Source organism: Oncorhynchus keta, unplaced genomic scaffold, assembly GCF_023373465.1.
Source record: "Oncorhynchus keta strain PuntledgeMale-10-30-2019 unplaced genomic scaffold, Oket_V2 Un_contig_21830_pilon_pilon, whole genome shotgun sequence".
NCBI lineage: Eukaryota > Metazoa > Chordata > Actinopteri > Salmoniformes > Salmonidae > Oncorhynchus > Oncorhynchus keta.
Window position 1 is genome coordinate 23728 of NW_026282629.1, and position 7292 is coordinate 31019.

Consider the following 7292-nt stretch of genomic DNA (forward strand, 5'->3'; position numbering starts at 1 on the left):
CCCTGCACATTGACTCAGTACTGGTACTCCTTATGCTCATTATTACCTCAACTACCTGGTACCCTGCACATTGACTCAGTACTGGTACTCCTTATAGTCTCATTATTACCTCAACTACCTGGTACCCTGCACATTGACTCAGTACTGGTACTCCTTATAGTCTCATTATTACCTCAACTACCTGGATTGCCTTGACTCACTTTTTGACTCCTGGAACTATATAGTCTCATTATTACCTCAACTACCTGGTACCCTGCACATTGACTCAGTACTGGTACTCCTTATAGTCTCATTATTACCTCAACTACCTGGTACCCTGCACATTGACTCAGTACTGGTACTCCTTATAGTCTCATTATTACCTCAACTACCTGGTACCCTGCACATTGACTCAGTACTGGTACTCCTTATAGTCTCATTATTACCTCAACTACCTGGTACCCTGCACATTGACTCAGTACTGGTACTCCTTATAGTCTCATTATTACCTCAACTACCTGGTACCCTGCACATTGACTCAGTACTGGTACTCTCTATAGTCTCATTATTACCTCAACTACCTGGTACCCTGCACATTGACTCAGTACTGGTACTCCTTATAGTCTCATTATTACCTCAACTACCTGGTACCCTGCACATTGACTCAGTACTGGTACTCCTTATAGTCTCATTATTACCTCAACTACCTGGTACCCTGCACATTGACTCAGTACTGGTACTCCTTATAGTCTCATTATTACCTCAACTACCTGGTACCCTGCACATTGACTCAGTACTGGTACTCCTTATAGTCTCATTATTACCTCAACTACCTGGTACCCTGCACATTGACTCAGTACTGGTACTCCTTATAGTCTCATTATTACCTCAACTACCTGGTACCCTGCACATTGACTCAGTACTGGTACTCCTTATAGTCTCATTATTACCTCAACTACCTGGTACCCTGCACATTGACTCAGTACTGGTACTCCTTATAGTCTCATTATTACCTCAACTACCTGGTACCCTGCACATTGACTCAGTACTGGTACTCCTTATAGTCTCATTATTACCTCAACTACCTGGTACCCTGCACATTGACTCAGTACTGGTACTCCTTATAGTCTCATTATTACCTCAACTACCTGGTACCCTGCACATTGACTCAGTACTGGTACTCCTTATAGTCTCATTATTACCTCAACTACCTGGTACCCTGCACATTGACTCAGTACTGGTACTCCTTATAGTCTCATTATTACCTCAACTACCTGGTACCCTGCACATTGACTCAGTACTGGTACTCCTTATAGTCTCATTATTACCTCAACTACCTGGTACCCTGCACATTGACTCAGTACTGGTACTCCTTATAGTCTCATTATTACCTCAACTACCTGGTACCCTGCACATTGACTCAGTACTGGTACTCCTTATAGTCTCATTATTACCTCAACTACCTGGTACCCTGCACATTGACTCAGTACTGGTACTCCTTATAGTCTCATTATTACCTCAACTACCTGGTACCCTGCACATTGACTCAGTACTGGTACTCCTTATAGTCTCATTATTACCTCAACTACCTGGTACCCTGCACATTGACTCAGTACTGGTACTCCTTATAGTCTCATTATTACCTCAACTACCTGGTACCCTGCACATTGACTCAGTACTGGTACTCCTTATAGTCTCATTATTACCTCAACTACCTGGTACCCTGCACATTGACTCAGTACTGGTACTCCTTATAGTCTCATTATTACCTCAACTACCTGGTACCCTGCACATTGACTCAGTACTGGTACTCCTTATAGTCTCATTATTACCTCAACTACCTGGTACCCTGCACATTGACTCAGTACTGGTACTCCTTATAGTCTCATTATTACCTCAACTACCTGGTACCCTGCACATTGACTCAGTACTGGTACTCCTTATAGTCTCATTATTACCTCAACTACCTGGTACCCTGCACATTGACTCAGTACTGGTACTCCTTATAGTCTCATTATTACCTCAACTACCTGGTACCCTGCACATTGACTCAGTACTGGTACTCCTTATAGTCTCATTATTACCTCAACTACCTGGTACCCTGCACATTGACTCAGTACTGGTACTCCTTATAGTCTCATTATTACCTCAACTACCTGGTACCCTGCACATTGACTCAGTACTGGTACCCTCCTTATAGTCTCATTATTACCTCAACTACCTGGTACCCTGCACATTGACTCAGTACTGGTACTCCTTATAGTCTCATTATTACCTCAACTACCTGGTACCCTGCACATTGACTCAGTTGACTCAGTGACTACCTGGTACCCTGCACATTGACTCAGTATATAGTCTCATTATTACCTCAACTACCTGGTACCCTGCACATTGACTCAGTACTGGTATTATAGTCTCATTATTACCTCAACTACCTGGTACCCTGCACATTGACTCAGTACTGGTACTCCTTATAGTCTCATTATTACCTCAACTACCTGGTACCCTGCACATTGACTCAGTACTGGTACTCCTTATAGTCTCATTATTACCTCAACTACCTGGTACCCTGCACATTGACTCAGTACTGGTACACCTTATAGTCTCATTATTACCTCAACTACCTGGTACCCTGCACATTGACTCAGTACTGGTACTCCTTATAGTCTCATTATTACCTCAACTACCTGGTACCCTGCACATTGACTCAGTACTGGTACTCCTTATAGTCTCATTATTACCTCAACTACCTGGTACCCTGCACATTGACTCAGTACTCTTATGTCTCATTATTACCTCAACTACCTGGTACCCTGCACATTGACTCAGTACTGGTACTCATTATAGTCTCATTATTACCTCAACTACCTGGTACCCTGCACATTGACTCAGTACTGGTTCTCCTTATGACTCCTTACTAACTCATTATTACCTCAACTACCTGGTACCCTGCACATTGACTCAGTACTGGTACTCCTTATAGTCTCATTATTACCTCAACTACCTGGTACCCTGCACATTGACTCAGTGACTGGTACTCCTTATAGTCTCATTATTACCTCAACTACCTGGTACCCTGCACATTGACTCAGTACTGGTACTCCTTATAGTCTCATTATTACCTCAACTACCTGGTACCCTGCACATTGACTCAGTACTGGTACTCCTTATAGTCTCATTATTACCTCAACTACCTGGTACCCTGCACATTGACTCAGTACTGGTACTCCTTATAGTCTCATTATTACCTCAACTACCTGGTTGCACATTGACTAGTCTCATTATTACCTCAACTACCTGGTACCCTGCACATTGACTCAGTACTGGTACTCCTTATAGTCTCATTATTACCTCAACTACCTGGTACCCTGCATTGACTCAGTACTGGTATTACATTATTACCTCAACTACCTGGTACCCTGCACATTGACTCAGTACTGGTACTCCTTATAGTCTCATTATTACCTCAACTACCTGGTACCCTGCACATTGACTCAGTACTGGTACTCCTTATAGTCTCATAGTCTCATTATTACCTCAACTACCTGGTACCCTGCACATTGACTCAGTACTGGTACTCCTTATAGTCTCATTATTACCTCAACTACCTGGTACCCTGCACATTGACTCAGTACTGGTACTCCTTATAGTCTCATTATTACCTCAACTACCTGGTACCCTGCACATTGACTCAGTACTGGTACTCCTTATAGTCTCATTATTACCTCAACTACCTGGTACCCTGCACATTGACTCAGTACTGGTTCTCCTTATAGTCTCATTATTACCTCAACTACCTGGTACCCTGCACATTGACTCAGTACTGGTACTCCTTATAGTCTCATTATTACCTCAACTACCTGGTACCCTGCACATTGACTCAGTACTGGTACTCCTTATAGTCTCATTATTACCTCAACTACCTGGTACCCTGCACATTGACTCAGTACTGGTACTCCTTATAGTCTCATTATTACCTCAACTACCTGGTACCCTGCACATTGACTCAGTACTGGTACTCCTTATAGTCTCATTATTACCTCAACTACCTGGTACCCTGCACATTGAGTACTCATATAGTCTCATTAATACCTCAGTACTGGTACTCCTTATAGTCTCATTATTACCTCAACTACCTGGTACCCTGCACATTGACTCAGTACTGGTACTCCTTATAGTCTCATTATTACCTCAACTACCTGGTACCCTGCACATTGACTCAGTACTGGTACTCCTTATAGTCTCATTATTACCTCAACTACCTGGTACCCTGCACATTGACTCAGTACTGGTACTCCTTATAGTCTCATTATTACCTCAACTACCTGGTACCCTGCACATTGACTCAGTACTGGTACTCCTCTTAGTCTCATTATTACCTCAACTACCTGGTACCCTGCACATTGACTCAGTACTGGTACTCCTTATAGTCTCATTATTACCTCAACTACCTGGTACCCTGCACATTGACTCCAGTTCTGGTACTCCTTATAGTCTCATTATTCCGGTCGGTAACATTTGAAGAAGGACCACTCGTTAGCAAAGACTCAATAGCATTTTGCGGAAAAAAACATGATTATATGTTTCTCTGATTTGGTCAATGTTCAAGACGGCTCTAGGAAGTCTTGATTTTAAACAAATACTTATCTGTCATTGAACAATGCACCTGAGCTCATTTCAAGTCTCATTAGATGAAAATGTAAATAAGGTATCTGTTTTATTTTTTTGCCCAAAATTCTAAAAGCCTCATAACTTTGTCATTATGGGGGTATTGTGATGTCATTATAAAGAGGTCATTATGTGGTATTGTGATGTCATTATGGGGTATTGTGATGTCATTATGTGGTAATGGTATTGTGATGTCATATATGGGGTATTGTGATGTCATTATGTTATGTGATGTCATTATGGGGTATTGTGATGTCTTATGGGGTATTGTGATGTCATTATGGGGTATTGCAGATTTTGAGGTGGGAAACATTTTTTTTGTCCATTTTAGTAAGTGTAGGGAACCAACCCACTGAACCTTCAGAACCACAGACCAGAACTACAGTACATAACATGACCAGCCTAGAACTGGCCCAAGAGACAGAATCACAGAGAGACCAGAACCACAGAACCAGACCAGAGACAGGCCACAGATAAGAACCACAGACCAGACAGAACCACAGACCAGAGACAGAACCACAGAACCAGACCAGAGACAGAATGCCACAGATAAGAACCACAGAACAGAGACAGAACCAGACCAAGACAGAACCAGACCCAGAGACAGAACCACAGAACCAGACCAGAGAGAACCACAGAACCAGACCAGAGACAGAACCACAGAACAGAGACAGAAGACAGACCAGAGACAGAACCACAGAACCAGACCAGAGACAGAACCACAGACCAGAGACAGAACCAGACCAGAGACAGAACCACAGACCAGAGACAGAACCACACAGATAAGAACCACAGAACAGAGACAGAACCAGACCAGAGACAGAACCACAGAACCAGAACAGAGACAGAGAGTGTAAAAACAGCAAATTCCAATTCTGTTTTCTGGGGCTCCACTCCATTGTAGTTTCGGGTCAGTACCGTTCAGAGAGTTTCAGTCTGTTGAACGGAAGTGGTGCCCCAAACTCTCCGGTAGGAGGGGTGTCTATATACTATAAGGATAGTCCTGTAGATACTGTATGACCACCTGGTTAAGCCCAGGTAGTGAATCTATCCTCTCCGCTCCATTACAACTCCACGATCCGTCCCCTACACAGCTGCTGTAAGGTCATGGGTGCTCCCTGCGCTCCACGCCCTCGCAGCCGCCTATGGGACGACTCACGTAGAATCGCAGCAAGGAGAACAACGAATCAAAGGCCTTGTTACTGCCGTTGGTAGGAAACTCTGACTGGTCAGGAGGCCGGACACTGATCGGGCCCCCGGTCGCGTGGTAACTGAGGGTGAAGAAGACGTCCGGCTGACTGCTGTCCCTCGGCAACACACACTCACACGACAGCACAACGTTACACAAGGAATGAACAGCAAGGGGCTGTGCTTGTTTGTATACCTGATGGAGGGAGCTCCCAGGCGGTGTGTGTTATTACCTGATGAGGAAGCTCCCAGGCGTGTTTAGTAGGTGCGGAGTATACTGACGAGGAAGCTCCCAGGCGGTGTGTGTGGTCCTTCTGTAGCTCAGTTGGTAGAGCATGGCGCTTTGTAACGCATCAGGGCAGTGGGTTCGATTCCGGGACCCACCCATACGTAGAATGTATGCACACATGACTGTAAGTCCCTTTGGATAAAGCGTCAGCTAAATGGCATATATTATATTATTATATTATTATTTTGTGGTAGTTATACCCTGATGAGGAAGCTCCCAGGCAGTGTGGGAGCAGATGCAGGTATACACCTGATGAGGAAGCTCCCAGCAGTGTGTGTGTGGTGCCCATACCTGATGAGTGAAGCTCCCAGGCGGGGGTGTGGCAGGGAAGTGTGTATACCTGATGAGGAAGCTCCCAGGGCGGTGTGTCAGTAGCAGGGTGTGGTGTATAGCTGATGAGGAAGCTCCCAGGCGGTGTGTGTGTAGCAGGGTGCGGTGTATACCTGATGAGGAAGCTCCCAGGTGGTGTGTCAGTAGCACGGTGGTGTATAGCTGATGAGGGCTCCCAGGCGGTGTGTGTAGCAGGGTGCGGGTATACCTGATGAGAGCTCCCAGGCGGTGTGTGTGTAGCAGGGTGTGGTGTATAGCTGAGGAGGAAGCTCCCAGGCGTGTGTGTAGCAGGGTGCGGTGCCACCTGATGAGGAGCTCCCAGGCGTGTGTGTAGCAGGGTGTGGTGTATACCTGATGAGGAAGCTCCCAGGCGGTGTGTAGCAGGGTGTGGTGTATACCTGATGAGGAAGCTCCCAGGAGGTGTGTGTGTAGCAGGGTGCGGTGTGCTGCCCTGATGAGGAAGCTCCCAGGCGGTGTGTGTGTAGCAGGTGCGGTGTATACCTGATGAGGAAGCTCCCAGGCGGTGTGAGTTGCAGGGTGCGGTGGGCCTCCTCCATCTCCATAGGCCCCAGTAGTAGCCACTGTGAACCAGCTGACAGTGTGTGTGTCGCACTAGAAGATACTCCCATGGGCTTTGGCTGAAGAAGGGCCTCTGGAGGTGTGTGGTCCAGAGTCTGGATCCCGGATCGGGCAAGTGGGAGAAGAGGTCCGAGGCAGGGGAGGAGAGGACACTGGGGCTTGGCCAGGGGAGGGACACTGGGGCTTGGCCAGGGGAAGGGACCTGGTACCCTGCACATTGACTCAGTACTGGTTCTCCTTATAGTCTCATTATTACCTC

General features: G+C 45.8%; 1 pseudogene; it reads right to left on the minus strand.

Moving 5' to 3' along the window:
* Nucleotides 1-5629: 5629 nt before the first annotated feature.
* On the minus strand, nt 5630-7191 carry LOC127921261 (suppressor of cytokine signaling 1-like; annotated as a pseudogene).
* Nucleotides 7192-7292: the final 101 nt, after the last annotated feature.